Source organism: Cryptomeria japonica, chromosome 11 (genome assembly GCF_030272615.1).
Source record: "Cryptomeria japonica chromosome 11, Sugi_1.0, whole genome shotgun sequence".
NCBI lineage: Eukaryota > Viridiplantae > Streptophyta > Pinopsida > Cupressales > Cupressaceae > Cryptomeria > Cryptomeria japonica.
In genome coordinates, this window is record NC_081415.1 from 302468531 (window position 1) to 302486708 (window position 18178).

Below are 18178 nucleotides of genomic sequence, written 5' to 3' on the forward strand. Positions count from 1 at the left end.
GAGAAAATAGCTACCTCTTTATTCCATTTTCATCACAATATCTCACAAAATCATCTGATGTAAACTCTCCACCTCAGTCAGATCTAAGGCACTTAATATTCTTACCGGTTTCCTTTTCTACTAAGGCCTTGAATGCCTTGAACTTGCTGAAAGCTTTTGATTTTTCTTTCACAAAAGTAACCCACATCATCCTTGAAAAATCATCAGTAAATAACATGAAATACTTGTCACCATAAAAACTTCTAGTCCTCATAGTACTACATAAGTCAGCGTGCACCAAATCTAGAATATGCTCAGAAGAAAAAGATTTTCTCTTAAAAGAAGATGTAGTCATCTTACCCAACTGACATTATTTACACATCACATTGTCTGGTTTAACAAGTCATGGCATACCTCTAACCAAATTTGACTTGCTGACCTTAACCACATTATCAAAGTTTACATGACAAAACCTTCTATACCATAACCAACTATCTTCAATCGTAGCAACCGAACAACTGCTTACACTAGCATTCAGATGGAATAAGTTACCTTTAATTTGTTTACCAGTAGCAATTAATTCTCCTTTGCATCCTAAGATCCTGCACACTCTATTCCTAAACTCAAGATGATAACCTTTGTCATTCAACTGACCAACACTCAACAAGTTATGTTTCAAACCTTCAACCCAATATACATCATCAACATTACTTTTACCATTCAAAGAGATAGAGCCTTTATCTTTTACCATACAAGATGAATTCTTTCCAAATCTTACTACACCGCCATCAAATTCTTTAAGAAAAATAAACTTGTTCTTATCATCGGTCATGTGGTGTGAGCAACCACTGTTAATAACCCATTCATCACTATTGTCAATGTGAGATACTAAAGCGTTCTTATCAAACACATCCTCCTTAACAACAATGAAAACAATCTCCTCATTGTCTTCATACTCAAATTCTTCATCATTGACTCCATCAACTACAACATAGCATTGTTTCTTTCCTTTTTCCTTATATTTTCTAAACTTTTCCTTTTGATCACTATTAGGACATTTTGCAGCTATATGTCCTATCTTGTTACAAGAGAAACACTTAAGAGGTAGCTTGCCTTTGTAATTACTAGTGCCTCTAGGAAGTCTTTTTTCTAATAGAGATTCAAACTCTATCAGATTATCTTCATCATCCACATTAGCTTTACTGCTGCCATTACTTGACTTGCATTCATTACTATGACAAACATCTTTCCCTTTTCTCACTAGTACACTAGATATAGATGCTTTGAAAGCAGATTCTATCTTAGGTACATTGTTATCACAACTATCCATCTCAAAACCAATGAGCTTACCAATCAAAGAATCAATAGTAACCTTATCATTACTGACTAACCTCAACTCTTGAGTAGAAGACATTCTAATGGCATAGGCAGGCAATAGGGTTCTAAGCATTTTACTCACCACAGTGTCTTCTTCTATAGTACCACTAGCTTTTTTAATTCCACCGACAACTTCTTTTATTTTCTATCAATACTGAGTAATATTTTCTCCTTCCATCATTCTCATATCATCAAAATTTCCTCTAAGGCTCTCTTCTTTATCCTTTTGAACATGCTTATCACCACCATAGATTAATTCTAACTTCTCCCAAACTTCAAAACAAGTTTATGAACCATGGACATCAATATATTCAGTATTAGAAAGTGTACTTACAATGGCTTCCAATGCTTGAATGCTTTCCTGCTGCTCCTTAAGATAATCTACAATCAGAGGACCGGTAGGAGGTACATACTTAGTAATAACATACTGCCAAAACTGAGCACCCATACCTTTGATATAAATCTTCATTCTATCACTCCATACTTTTTAGTTGTCCTTAGTGAATTTGCGAACCTCCTTCATCATCTTCAGATCTTTTCCTCAAGTGGTTAAGATTTTGCACAAAGAGGACCTAATGCTCTGATACCAATTGTTATTGTGAGGATCCCATTAACTCTGAGAGGGGGGGGGGTGAATCAGTGATAACAATAAACTGCAATCTTTCACTAATCTAAAAACACTTCACCAAAAATAGTTCATAACCAGTATCGGTAGCTGATCAAACAGTCTCCAAATTAGATTTACCAAAACATTAAGAAAATATAGTAAAGACATCAAATGAATAACTCAACAATCCATCCACAACACGAACATAAGGATTTTTCATGTGGAAACCCAAATGGGAAAAACCATGATGGGAATTGGTACCCACAAAATATTTGCACTCTTTTGGAATGCACCCTATTAAAGACCTAGCCCAGTTAGGAGATTTACAATAATGCCCAGTTAAGAGAAGACCCTGTGAGGAGTCACCTGGTCTACCTTGTTAGGAGTAACCTTTCTAAAGGATTTAAACCCAAGTTAATGAGCCACCCGGTTAAGGGATTTACAAGATCGGACCTGTTAGGACCTACCCGATTAAGGGATTTTAATACTGCTGTGACTGTTAGGGAACAATGGATAAATGATCTAATCAATGCACTCTTCTCTTTTTAATATAGATCCATTTATGCTCCAATCTTCTTCACACATGCATACATCTCAATCTGGTTCGTCACACTCTTCTTCTTTGATTAGCGACACTAAATCTCTTCTTAAACTCGACCTAAATAAACTTTACAATTAAGTCGGTTACAAAACCCTAATAGAATTTAAAATATATTGAATTTACATCATAGATCATATCAAATCATTACACAACATTACAGATAATTACAACAAATTTCAAGATAATTACAGTCGTTGAATGATCATAACACATCACCGCACATCGATCTGATAAGTTGTCAAACCCTTAACACATTATGTCACTCATATGCCACTCGATTGGATTCCTATGCACCCTTTGTTGTTTCCCAAAAAATTCAGTCCTTGTACACGCTTAAATGCAATATTATCATGTCATGTCACCACTAAGTAAGATCATGATAAGATTCACTGTGAAACCATAAAACATCACCAGTTAAAGATCTTGATACCGGTTCTCAAACCCTGCACTAAATAAACAACAGTCAATTACAAACATGACTTCCAATTCTCCAAACATGATGTGGTACCTGTCATAGACTCATTATAATGTCATAAGCATACATTCCAAACTGCAAGACCTAACTCAACACGGATCTCTGCCGCAATCATCTCCTTCACTATTCCTGCTTACCGGTTCACTATCAACTTAGCAAACATTCCATGACTGCTTAGGCTTAGATAACTTAGATAACTTAGATGATATACTAAACATAAACAAACATGGTTGTCATCAAAGACAACACAAATAACAGAACATAAAGCTTCATATCATAATTATATCATCACCAACAGTCCATCAATATATCACCAATAGTCCTTTACCAATATATCATCATCTCGATCAGTTATGCCAATATGCCAATAGATGGTTGATAAGGGTTATGATCTACAATTCAAGGATGATGCAAGATCTTAAATGCCTTTGGTATAGAGATTGAATCTGGGACTAAGACCGAAGGTAACATTTTTCATTTGAATGCTGGTAAGAAAAGTTAATTGATTGCTAAGATAGATGAGAGTTGGTTGTGGCATAGAAGAATGTGTCATGTAAACTTTGATTCATTGATCAAGATTAGTTATACACAAGCTATTAGAGACATTCCTAAGATTGTTAAACCTGTTAATCCAATATGTAAGGAATGTCAGTTGGGTATGCAAACAAGGATTTCTTTCAAGAGTAAACAATATACAACTAATGGACTACTAGATTTTGTGCATACTGACTTGTGTAGAACTACAAATGTTAGAAGTATGCAGTGTGATATATACTTTATACTTCTAATTGATGATTGTTTCAGGATGATGTGGGTTATCTTTTTGAAGGAAAAATTAGAAACATTTGACAAATTCAGGATATTCAAAGATAAAGTTGAATCTGAGTCTGGATTGAAGCTGAAGTGTCTATGATCTGATAGAGGTGGAGAATTCTGTTTCGGTGAGTTCAATTCATTCTGTGAGATGCATGGAATCAGAAGATAAGTATCTGCTCCTAGAACCCCACAATAGAATGGAGTTGTTGAGAGGAAGAACCGTACTGTTTTGGATGCTGCAAGAACTATGTTGATTGAAGGAAATGTTTTGAAGGTCTAATAGAGAGAAGCTATTAGCACTGTTGCTTATACATTCAACAAAGTTCACATCAAAGGTGATACCGGTAAGACCCCTTATGAGCTTTGGTTTGGTCATGTTTTTATTGTGAAATATTTCAAAGTTTTTGGTAGAAAATGCTATATGAAGAGAGATGAGGATATTGGAAAGTTTGATGCTAGAAGTGACAAAGGTATCTTTTTGGGATATTCTACAAAGAGAAAAGCATACTGGTGCTATAATAAGAGACTGAGAAAGATAGTTGAGAGTACAAATGTGAAGGTGGATGAGAACCTTGGGAAGGAGATCAGAGCTTATGATGATGTTCAACATGTTGTTTTAGCTCCTATTCAGCCTGAAGAGCCTAAGCAACATGATCTAGTAGAGATTGTTAATCCAAATGTTGTTGTTGCTAGTGAGGAACTCGAGGATCTCAACAAGCAAAAGACTCCGAGGTATGACTAGAAGAAGGTTAGTTGCTGAAGAAGTATGTTTAATTTATAAAATTGAACCTAAAGATGTTGTTGAAGGATGTAAAGATGATAACTAGATAAGAGTTATGGAAGAAGAGTTAGATCGGATTGAAAATAATAACACTTGGGAACTTGTGCCTAGACCTAAGGATAAAAATGTAATTGGTACTAAGTGGGTTTTTAGGCAAAAATTGAATGAAACCGATGAAGTATTCAGAAATAAAGCTAGACTAGTTTGTAAAGGATATTCATAGCAAGAAGGAATCGATTATGAAGAAAATTTTGCTCTGGTTGCCAGAATTGAAGTTGTTAGAGTGTTACCTTCTTATTCTTCTTATAAATATTTCAAGGTTTATCAGATGGATGCCAAATCTTCATTTTTGAATGGTGATCTAGAAGAAGAAGTTTATTTTGGCATATTGGCATAACTGATAGAGATGATGTTGTACGATAAAGGATGATGTTGATATGATGATATATTGATGGACTGTTGGTGATGATACATGGAAGGATTGTTGGTGATGATATAATCGTGATATGATGATTTATGATCAGTTATTTGTGTTGTCATTGATGGCAACCATGTTTGTTTATGTTTGGTATATCATCTAATTTATCTTAGCCTAACTGGTAATGGAATGTTTGCTAAGTTGACAGTGAACCAGTAAGCAGGAGCAATGAAGGAGATGGTTGTGGTAGAGATCTGTGTTGAGTTAGGAGTTGCGGTTTGGAATGTATGCTAATGGCATTAGAGTGAGTCTATGATTGGAACCGCACCATGTTTGGAGAGTTGGAAGTCATGTTTGTAATTGACTATTGTATATTCAATGCAGGGTTTGAGAACCAGTATCAAGATCTTTAACCGGTGATGATCTATGGTTTGCGATGAATCTTATCATGTTGATAAGTTAGTGATGATGTGTCAGAATCCATGTGAAGTGATAAGATGCTATTTGAGCATGATCAAGAAGATAATTTCTTGGGAAACAACAAAGTAGAATTAGTAGAGGAAGAAGAAGAGTGACATTGACTTAGCAATTGAATCTGGTAGTGTGACTATCATACCACCTAAAACTTGTGTAGAATTAGTAGATGAAATCACTAAGGATGGAATGTTGAAGAATGTTCAATTTTATTATGAACACTTAGAGGATGATTAAAAAAGAGAGGTAGAGGAAGCAGTCTTATTGTACTTGGATATTCATAAGAAATCCTTAATATAAATTGAAAATCAAATATTGACTCAGTTGTATAATATGTTAGATGCTAGAAGACTGTTCACTATGCAAGAAGATAAACATATTAACATTCAAGAGCTATTATCTATTTGTGTTACTATTGCTCCAGATGAAATAGAAAAGACACTTGAGGTGGTAGATAGAAAATTTTTCAATAGAAAACATAGAATAACTAGTCTAATGCTAGGAAGAGTAAATGAAATAATAAAGGAGACTCAAAAAGCATGGGTTAAATTCCTTGGAGAGAACAGGGGATTCTTTACTTCATCGGAAACCAAGATAGACACTGTAGATACCCCTATTGAAGGAAAAGAAAAGGGGCTTATGGGTACTTCACCCTCAGTTTTGAAAAATATTAAGATAGTGGAAATTGAGCCCCCAGTTGACACAAATGTATAGACAAACATTGAGATACCGGTTAATATAGAGAGTGAACAAGATAATATTGTACATGATACTAATATTGAGGATAATAGTCCTCTAGATATAAATGTACAGGTTGAGGTTGTAGTTCCTACAAAGGAACCAACAGTTACACAGACTGCACCAAGTGGCGAAGCCACCGGTGCAAGTGAGGAAGTTATAAAAGATAAATATTCAAAGGAGAATAAAGGAGAATCTGGTAGGGAACCGGTAATTGGTTCATCATTGTTGTCAATTGACACCTCATGGGTCGAAAAGAAAAACATAATAGAGATGAGTCCTATTGAACTCATGATGATCGCAACACAAAAACTAATGAAGGAGGGATCCACTAATAAAGGGATTATTGATCAATCAATCACTGTTTTACACAGACTGGTCCCAGAGTGCAAGATTGAAAATGAAGCGAGGCCATTTAGAAAGCTTAAATTAATTACTGAGCATATTTCAAAGGATTTTCAATCCTTACAACAGATTTCAAACTGACAAGTACTAGAGAGATTCACTCAAGCTAAGAGAGCTGCATTTGATCAGGTAATTGAATCTGAGAAGAAGAAGATTGATGAGAAGCTGAAACTAATAGAAAATACTTTGAAGCAATGTACAAATATATATAGGGTATGTTGTAACACTGATATACTTATAGCTAACGTGGATAAGAAGATAAAATAACTTCAGGAGAAAATTGCAAATATAGCTAATTCTTTTGACGGATTGATTTCATTGACTACATCAATTGATGGTCAAATTTTGATTTTGGAGAACCAAATTTTTGTTCTTGAGAAGGAAATAGATAGAATAATAAGAAGAGCTAGAAGTCTGTGAGGCTTGGTGAGTCCTCGATGTACATAAGAAAGAAAGAATGCATGGATATGGTGGGAAAGCCCACACCGGCAGAGGTAAATGAGAAAGAGTCATTTGTGTTGGTATTTGGGTATGGTTTTGTCATTGATGGCAACACAAGATGGAAAAACCATTATAGCGCCAAAACAAAAATGCCAAATAATATCTCCATTTCTCCCCCTGGGAGTAACAATGTTTCATACCAATTTCTTCTTAAATGTGTTTTTCAAAATCTCTCCCCTAAAATCTCTTTTCCTTACCAAAAAGATAATGTGTTTTTCCATAGATATCTCTCCCCCTTTGACATCAAATGCCAAAGTCACAAAAGGTCAAGTTCATACAAAATACCAACCAATTCAATATACCAACTACTCCCCCTTTGAAGTAGCTTCCTCATCAAATACCAGAATAAAGATTTGTCCATTTAATTCTGTCAGTTGATGACAATCATCAACTGTCTAAGTCTCTACCAGTGGTGGTATGACTCTGAACTGATCTCTGAGATACTCAAAAGTTTCCTTAGGCAAAGGTTTTGTGAAAATATCTGCAAGCTATTCTTTAGTATTCACATAAACCAGTTTTATCTTTTTTTCTTCAACTTTTTCCCTTAGAAAATTCAGTTTGATAGAAACATGTTTTGTTTTAGAATGTAATACCATATTTTTAGATATATCAATTGCTACAGTGTTATCATGGTATATAGTAATAGGTTCCTTGCATTTTACCTTTATGTCTTTCAACATTTGCTTAAGCCAAAGTACTTGTGTACAATTTCTTGCTACTGCAACATATTTTGATTCTGCTGTTGATAAAGATGTACAACTCTATTTCTTACTTAACCAAGAAACTAATCTCTTTCCAAGAAAGAATGCTCCTCCAATGGTGCTTTTTCTATCATCCACATCTCCTGCCCAATTTGCATCTATATATGCACATAGATCAAAGTTTTCATCTTTAGGATACCATAATCCAAGATTTGTTGTGCCTTGTAAGTACTAGAAAATCCTTTTCACTACTCATTCATGATTTTCCCTAGCACTACTCTAGAATCTATAAACTATAAATACTGCATTCATAATATCAGGTCCAGTTTGTGTCAAATACAGTAAACCTCCTATCATAGATTTGTATCTAGTTGGATTAACAAGTGTAGATTCATCCCTTTGAGATAATTTGTCATTTGTAGTCATAGGTGTGCTTACCGGTTTAGAGGTCTCCATCCCAAATTTCTTTAGTAGTTCTTTCAAGTACTTGGATTGACTAAAAAATATACCTTTATCAATCTGTAAAATCTGCAATCCTAAAAAGAATTTTATTTCTCCAATCATAGACATTTCAAATTCTTGGTGCATTTCAAGAGAAAATTCTTTGCATAATCCATCTTCTCCTCCAAAGATTATATCATCAACAAATACTTCAATAATCAAGATGTCATCATTAGTTACTTTGTAATATAAATTTCTATCTGCATTTCCTTTAGTAAAACTAATCTTTAAAAGATACTTATCCAATCTTGCATACCAAGCTCTTGGGGCTTGTTACAATCCATACAGCGCTTTTCTTAATCTGCAAACCATATTATTGTCATCTGACATTCAGAAATGCACATTTAGTATCCATTTGATAAACTTTGTAATCCTTGTGAGCTGCAAAAGCCAAGAATAATCTAACTGCCTCAATTCTAGCTACCGGTGCAAAGGTTTCATTGTAATCAACTCCTTCTTTCTAAGAATATCCCTTACACACTAGTCTTGCTTTATTTCTGACAAACTTACCATCTTCATTAAGTTTGTTTCTAAATACCCATTTGGTTCCAATTACATTTTTATCTTTAGGCCGGGGAACTAATGTCCAAGTATTATTTTTCTCAATTTGTCCTAATTCTTCTCCCATAGCTTTAATCCAAAATTTATCTTCACATGCCTCATTGATAGATAATGGTTCAATTTGAGAAATAAGACATACCTCTTCATTTGCCAATCTTCCTCTTGTCATAACTCCATTAAATTTGCTTCCAATTATCCGATCTTCAGAATGATTCAGTCTTACATACCTGGGTGTCTTAGTCTGTTGTTGTTCTTCAATTACTATGGAATCCTCTAATGATACCGGAGTAACTGGATCATCATTCTATACCGGTGGATTCATTGTAGGTTTATTTGTCATAATCTCTATTTCTGGTTCAGAGTCTATATATCTTGAAGTTCCTCTGATTTGTTCATCAATCTTTACATTTGTACTCTCAACAATTTTCTGTAATCTTTTATTAAAACACCTATATGCCTTGCTTTTAGATGAATAACCAAGAAATATTCCTTCATCACTTCTAGGATACAATTTTCCAATATACTCATCTCTTCTAATATAACATTTACTTCCAAAAATTCAGAAATACTTAAGAGTATGAATATTACCAAACCATAGTTAATGAGGGGTCTTACCGGTTTCACCTTTGATGTGAATTTTGTTGAATGTATAGACAGCAGTGCTTACTGTCTCTCTCCAGTACACATGTGGTAGATTTGCTTCTGATAACATACTTCTTGCTGCATCCAAGATAGTTCTATTTTTCCTTTCAACAAATCCATTCTGTTGTGGTGTCCGAGGTGCTGATAACTGTCTTTTGATTCCATTCACTTCATAGAATGTATTAAAATCTTTAGATGTGAATTCTCCTCCTTGATCTTGTCTTAAACATTTGATTTTCTTACCGGTTTCATTTTCAACCATTGCTTTGAATAATTTGAACTTCCCAAGTGCTTCTGATTTTTCTCTGAGAAAAGTAACCCAACACATTCTTGAGTAATCATCAATAATTAGCATGAAATATCTATCACCTTGTAAGCTTTTAGTACTAGCTGGACCACATAAATCAGTGTGAATTAAATCAAGAGAATTAATGGATTTTTCTGGAATACTTTTAAAACTAGCTCTAACTTGTTTTCCAAATTGACATTCCTTGCAAATTGTATTCTGAGGTTTCACAATTTTAGGTAGATCTCTAACTGCCTTAGAAGTACTGATTTTTACCATGCAACCAAAATTTACATGACATAGTCTTTTATGCCATAACCAACTTTCATCTATATGTGCAATTAAGCATGCCTTTTCACTGTTATTCAAATGAAAGATATTACCTCTATTCTGATTACTGGTTGCAATTTCCAAACCAGTTCTATTCATGATTTTGCATTTTCCATTTTTAAATTGTAACTGAAAACCTTTCTCAAATAATTGACCAACACTTAAAAGATTATGCTTTAATCCTTCAACATAGTAGACATTGTCAGTGTTATGTTTACCATCAAGAGATATTGAACCCTTACCTTTGATTGAACAGGCTTTGTCATCTCCAAATCTTACTAAACCTCCATTGTATTCTTTAAAGTTCAAGAATTTGCCTTTGTCTCCAGTCATATGATGTGAGCATCCTGAGTCAATAATCCATTCATCCTTTGATTTAACTTTAGCTTCTAGGGCTTGTTCTACCGGTTGAGCAGTAGGTGCTGGTTGATCTTCTGTTATAGCAACAAAAACCTATCCATTGTCTGTTGGATCCTCATCAGAATCATCAGTCACACCTTCATCAACAATGTAACAAGATTTATCTTTGTTTTTCTTAAATCTGTATCTCTGATATTCAGGATTAGGCTTGTATGTTCTTCTAGCTTCTTCTCTTAGTCTAGCATGTCTATCAGGGCATCTTGAAGCCATATGACCAATCTTATTGCAGTTAAAACATTTAAAGGGTGCTTTACATTCATACTTAGTTCCAACTGGACCTTTTGGCATTTTTCTTGCAAATAGTGCTTCAAGTTCTTCAAGCTCTTCATTCTCCTTCCTGGTTTCTTCATGTTCTCTTGCATAAAAGGCTCTCTAGTCTGATTTGTCAAAAGATGGAGCAGATGATGTTGATACTTTAAAGGCCAAATTAGTCTTTATAGTAGCAACAGGACCAAATTCCTCAATTTCAAAAGCTGAAAGTTTTCCAATCAATGTATCCCTAGTTACTGATGTATTAGGCATTGTTCTCAACTCATTTATAGTAGTAACTTTCATTTTATATGCTGGTGGCAAACCTCTTAAGATTTTAGAAACAATCTCATCCTCACTCAAGGTTCCTCCACAACATTTGATACCCAAAACAATTTCATTTACTCTTTCAATAAAAGTAGAAATCCTTTCATCTTCTTCTATTTTCAGATGTTCATACCTGACTCGGAAGCTTTCAAGCTTTGCAATTTTGACTGTGGAATCTCCTTCATTCAGTGTTTCCAAATGATCCCAAATAGCTTTAGCAGTCGACCTATCTGATAATCCCATGATTTGTTGATCTGATAATGCACTCAGGAGTGCTTCTCTTGCTTTGCAATCATTTTCTTCATCTTTGGCTAGGGTAGTTGGAGCAGTCTGACTAGCTACAGTAACAGTATAACCATTCTTAGTAACTTCCCAGATGTCTTTACTGATGCAATTCAGATGTGTCTTCATTCTGATTTTCCATATCCCATAGTTGGTTCCATCAAGTTTAGGACTGTCCTTCTTGAAATAATTAGTAGACATTGGATCTTGTGTTTCCATCAATGCCAAAGGGGTAGATTGTTGGTATTTTTTTATGGTTTTGTCATTGATGTCAACACCTACTTTGGAGATCCAGCAACATTCACCGGCAAGCAGTAATCTGTGCAATAGTTACTGGTATATGGTTAACCGACAGGATATAATGTTCACCGGTACCTGGAATGACATGGAAGACACTTGATAATGTTGAAGACATCATGTGGACACTTTATTTTGAAGTAATAATCATTGGTATATTCATATTTGCATATTTACTTTTACCGGCAAAAAGGTCCAGGTTATCTAGGGTTACACCGGCAGGTTTATCTTTTCCAGATAAGCATGGCACGCTATGGAGATGATTTATTATTGTTGTAAATGCATTAAGCCGACATGATTAATCAATTATTGCATTGGATATTATATTATTTGTAAAATGTTTTTATTGTAATATCTTGTAGAGCCGACCTACTAAAATTGGTCTTAGGGTATGGTATAAATGTAAGATCTTCTTTGTAAGATCAAGTGTGGAATGCAAAAAATATTTAAGTGAAGGTATATGCGAGATAAAGTAGAGGCATACACGAAGACATCATTTGAAGGTGAAGTTAGGTTTTTGTAGAAGCATATCAACATTACACCGGTACTAAATCCAGCATATAAAGATGCTATTTTGTGTAGTACATTCTTATTGGATTTAACCATCCAACTGTAGTCAGTGTGACTCCCATTTGTGATTGAGCAGTGAGCTCTAGGTTGTTGGCCTTTCTGCATGTGCAGACCCCTCTTTGTACACTTACTATTTGCAGTAGTATCATCTAATTGTGGGTAAGGTTTCCCACCATTGTTTTTCCCCTTACAGGGTTTCCACGTACAAATATTGGTGTCATGTGTTGTGGATGACTTTATGTTTATGTTTCATGCATTAATTCTTACCAGTATAGCAATCTACTATTAACACTGTCTACCAGCATACTTAATTGGTTTACCGGTATTAAGTATTAAGTTGGTTAATTAGTTTTTGGTTTGAATTTATTAGACAACTGATTCACCCCCCACCCCCCCCCCCTCTCAGTTGTCTCCAGGACCTAACAATTTGCACATATATTGAGTGGACTTGTATATATTTCTGGCACATTCAAAATAAGTTGGGATACTTATCTTGAGCTACTGGAGAAGGCTTATCTAGAAATTTGAAATTTGTTAAGCTCTGGTAAGACATTTTTGGATATTCATTGTACAGTTATTGTTCTTTGACATTCTTTTTAGAATTTTTGATGGCATTGATGTCAAAGGGGGAGTGATACAGATGTGAAAAAGAATAAAAGGACTTGTATACATTAGGGAGAGTTATGGATATATGGGAGTTATAGTTATGGAAATATGGAGTATTTTGTATTAATGGATATTCAGCTTAGGGGGAGAAGGGTAGGATGAAACCGACAGATGAAACCTTGACCATTTTTCACATGAGTGTTGCCATCAATGTCAAAGGGGGATATTGTTGGCAATTGATACTCAATTGGTTGGTTTCACTATGTTGTCATTGATGGAAACATGGTATTGTGTTCCGGCTTCATGTTTTTGTTCAGTGGCCTACTGACAGGCACTTCACAAATACTACACCGACACCGGCACCAACAAGACAGAAGAATTTCTTTGGTTACCAACAATGCAGACATGGTTTAGTAAAGGTTATTGGTATTGGAGGAAGACATCTCTTGGATTTGGCATCGACAATTGGTTTTAATAGTTATGCATTTATGTTATCTGGCTGACATGTAATTTGATATTGTATATATCTTTGTAAGCCGACATAAGGCATGATAATTTGTATAGGGTATATAGGTCAGTTTGATAGATTAATTTGATATAGACATGAGATAGGAGATTATGGATATGCGAATGTAATATGATGTGAAATATATCAGAGAGATTATGTATGTGAGGATATTTATGTAAGGGTTATTCCGATAAAGGGTTTAGGGTTTTAGATTGGAATAGACAGAGCTTAAACTAGAACTCTATTCTGGCATATAAGATGCTATCTTAGCAGTTCAACACTTCTCCGGATTGTAGTCTAGATTTATATGTAGTTAGTGAGGCTCCTTTTGTGATTGAGAAATGTGCTCTAGGATGTAAGCCTTCCTACAAGTGTAGACCCCTCAAATTTTGTAATATCTCTTCATATGGCCAGTGGATTGATATTGTGGGTCACAAATCCCATCATAGTTTTTCCTCTTTGAGGTTTTCCACATATAATTATGTGTGTTATGGTTCTAATTTATGTGATTGGTTTATTGGTTGCTTTACTTCTTTCAATTCTGTATGTACTGGTATACCAGTTGGTGTATGCATGTTTTAATAAGGTTAATATTAATCATTCTAGTATAACACTGATTCACCCCCCCTCTCAGTGTTATTAGATTCCAACAATTATTGTACAAGGAAGATATCCCACTAAGAGTCCTTATGAGTATGCTAAACAAATTACTAGAGAGAGTTACAATTTGTTTTCTCATACATACATTACAAGGAACAATAGGCAACCTAATCATCCTCTTATTATTCCATCTGTTGGTTCCCAAACCAACAGTCTTTGAGTTCTAGAGGAATTTCCACTAACTCATCAACAAAGTCTGAGAAAGATTTGGCCAATGAACGAGATTCAGTGACAAGGACTGAGATCTCCTGCACTTTTAGCTCTATGAGACCAAGGTGGGTGAACCTATGCAATGTCAAACAACTAACAACTTCAAAATATTTAGCACATTGCATTTACAATAGATCATCTCAATGAAAATATACTAAGGAAGATGGGTGAACTCCTATATTTGGCTTTAACCTTAGTTTCTAAGAATCTATGCACTTCACCGAGGAGGGAGGGGGGGGTTCTACACTAATCCTACTCCTATTGCAGAAAATAAATAATTTTGATAATATATGAAACCATCTAAATCAAAACTTGCAAAGCCTTGACCAATGCCAAAGAGAGGGCAGCAGAGTCACATAAAAGATCTGTTGGCATTTTGCATATAGATTGCATTAATGATATGTTGTCATTGATGTCAATTGAACTGGTGAATGGTATTCATGATGTTGTTGCTATTATTGTTGTTATTGCTATTGTCTTGTAACCGGTATGATAAAATTTAAGGAAGATGTTGTAAACCAGTATATGGTAGTTTGTAAGTTGAATTGGTGTAAATGATTAAACCTTTCTATGTTATGTAACCAGTAAACCCTACCAGTTGTTTTCTGTTAAACCCTAACCGATCAAGTTTGTTGGTTTAAGATCTAATATTGAGTGGTAATGACGGAGACACATGTGATCATTGTATGAGGATTAGTTTAGATTGATTTGGTGCATTTATTGTCTTGGAAAGGAGCAAAGTGGATTGCATCTAATGCATAGCACGTGATGAGTTACAAAGTCCGATGAAGCGGTTGGAATTTTCTTCATTAATGTGAAGAGATTGTTATGATTTCTAATGGTCAATATTGTACCAACTTGTTTGTAATATTGATGATGAGAATTAGGTTTTTGTTGTGTTACTGGCCTAGTTGATTTATATTTAAGGTCGATGATTTTTTTTTTGTTAAGAGTTGGAAAAGTTGACAAGATTGGCAGAAACCAGTTGAGTGTGTGGTTGCCTAACCAGTGGATGGATCTGCAGTTTGAGTAAAGGCAGATTCAAGCTTAAGAAGGATGTGATCAAGAAGATGTAGTGCTATTAAGACAGATCAAGAAAACCTATTGTTTTCTAACAATTACAGCAGAAATTGAAATCCGCTAATCGGGTAAGCTCTAACAAGATTGGTTACTTTCTAAATCCTCTAAAAAGGTGGTCCGTTAGTTTGGATTCTCAAATCCTCCAACAAGGTTACTCCTAACAGGGTATTATGCTTTTCATCAAGGAATATTTATAAATCCCTTAACCGGGTGATTCCTAATAGAATTAGTTCTTAATAGGACTTATTGTAAAAGCTTTAACAAGCTTGTCTCCTAATAGGGTGAACTTCAGAAGAGTTCAGATAGCTACCTTTGTGAGTCTCATCTCACCATGGTTTTTACCTATTTGGATTTTCCACGTATAAATATTTGTGTCAAGTGGTGAATGCTTTTGTGGTTATGATCTTATTTGTTTATTTGATTAACTACTTAACTATTCTGATAAGGCATGATAACTGGAAGCATTGAGAGATAAATATGTTGACATATGATTAAGCATTTTTGATGTTTACAAGATTGAAGTTGTTTACTGTTATGTTGTCATAACAGTCAAACCGATTGATGTTGGTAATCTTTGAGATATTATCTTGACTGAGTTATTTGTTGATAAATTTATTTTGGAGTTTGGGAGTTTGTATTAGTTTTTCAGTATATTGATTCAACCCCCCCCTCTCAGTATTCTACCAGATACTTATTCTTTCATCATACCATCAATTGGTATCAGAGCATCTCAGGTCCTCTTTAACCTAAAGCCTAACAACTTGAGGAAAAGATCTTGAAGATCATGATGAAGAAAGAGGGTCCGAAGTTCAACAAAGATAACTATAGGATATGGAGTGACAAAATGAAGATTTACATTAAGAGTCTTGGTAGTCAGTATTGGGATCATATAGAAACTAAGTATACTACACCTATTGGAACTTTGAGTGATGATCAGAAGAAAGAACAACACGAGAATCATCAAGCATTAGAGGCTATTATCAGCACCCTGTCTGGTGCTGAATATGTAGATGTTCATGGTCTTGAAACTGCATATGAAGTATGGAAAAAACTTGAAGATATTTATAGCGGTGATGAACATGTTAATATTGCTAAAGAGGAGAGTTTAAGAGGAAATTTTGATGACATAAGAATGTCTGAAGGTGAGAATATCCAATAGTATGGTCAAAGGATAAAAGAGATAGTTGGTGAAATAAAGAGTGCAGAAGGGAAAGTGGAAGATGCCAAGTGATCAGTAAGGTAGTGAGAACCCTGCTACCGGTCTATGCTATCCGAGTTGCAGCTATTCAAGAGCTAAAATCCATTGATAAACAAAGGTAACTCTTGACTCTATCATTGGAAAACTTACTGCTTTTGAACTAAATGGCTATGATGGTAGTGTACAAAAATCAGAATTTGCATTCAGAGCTTCTATCTCTAACTCATCTGTGAGAAGAACTAGAGATACCGACCATAGCTATGAATCTAGATCCAAGAGAGATGTTGATAATGAAGACAGTTTAGTGGAGCTTGAAGCATTGTTGGCAAAACAACTGTCTAGAGGCAATGGGAAATATAGAGGTAAGCTACCATTGAAATATTTTGCTTGCAATAAGATTGGTCATATAGTAACTAATTTCCCTAATGGTGAAAATGAATATAGGAGAGAAAAATTTAAGAAATATAAGGGTAAAGGAAAGATAGATTGTCTTGTTTCTATTGACAGTGGTATTATTGATAAAGAATCTGATGATGATGCTAGTGAAGATATTGTGTTTGTAGCTATTAAGGAAGAGATATCAGATCAGAAGGCACTAGTGTCCAAGATGGATAAATCTGATGATTGGATCATTGATAGTGGTTGTTCACATCACATGACCAGTGATCGGAGCAAATTTATTTCCTTGAAGGAATTTGATGGTGGTGTTGTCATATTTGGCAATGACTCACTCTGTATGGTTAAAGGCAAGGGACTTATTTCTCTTAATGGGAAGAGAAGTGCTGACGATGTCTATTGGGTTGAAGGCCTAAAGCAAAATCTTCTGAGCGTGGCACAACTTAATGATAGAGGATGGCATGTGCAAAATATTTGACAACAAAGGTGAATTGATTGCAACTGGGAAACAAACCGGAGGTAATCTATTTCATCTTAATCCTAAAGTTAGCAACTGTTTGATTGCAAAGATAGATGATAGTTGGCTTTGGCATAGAATATTTTGTCATATAAACTTTGATAATATTGTTAAAGTGAGCAAGTCTAAGACAGTAAGAGTTCTACCTCAGATAGACAAATCGGGTACTACTCTTTGTAAAGAATGTCAGCTAGGAAAGATGACTTCTTCAACTTTCAAGAGAAAGTCCTTCTTAGTAGAGCACTTGTTAGATTTGGTTCATACCAATCTATGTGGACCAATAAGAACAAGAAGCATTCAAGGTGATAGATATTTCATGATCTTCACTGATGATAGTTCAAGGATGATGTGGGTCACATTATTGAAGGATAAGAATGAAGCTTTTGGTAAATTCAAGGCATTCAGAGACTTAGCTGAGAAAGAGAGTGGCAAAAAGATAAAATGTCTGAGAACAAATCAAGGTGGTGAATTCACTTCTGAGGAATTCACTAAGTATTGTGATGAGAATGGTATCAAGCAGCAGCTATTTGCACCAAGGACACCACAGTAGAATGGTACAATAGAGAGGAACAACTGGTCAGTGGTTGAAGCATCTAGAACTATGTTGATACAAGTAATTATAGCAAATACATTTTGGAAATAAGATGTAAGTACAATGGTCTAAA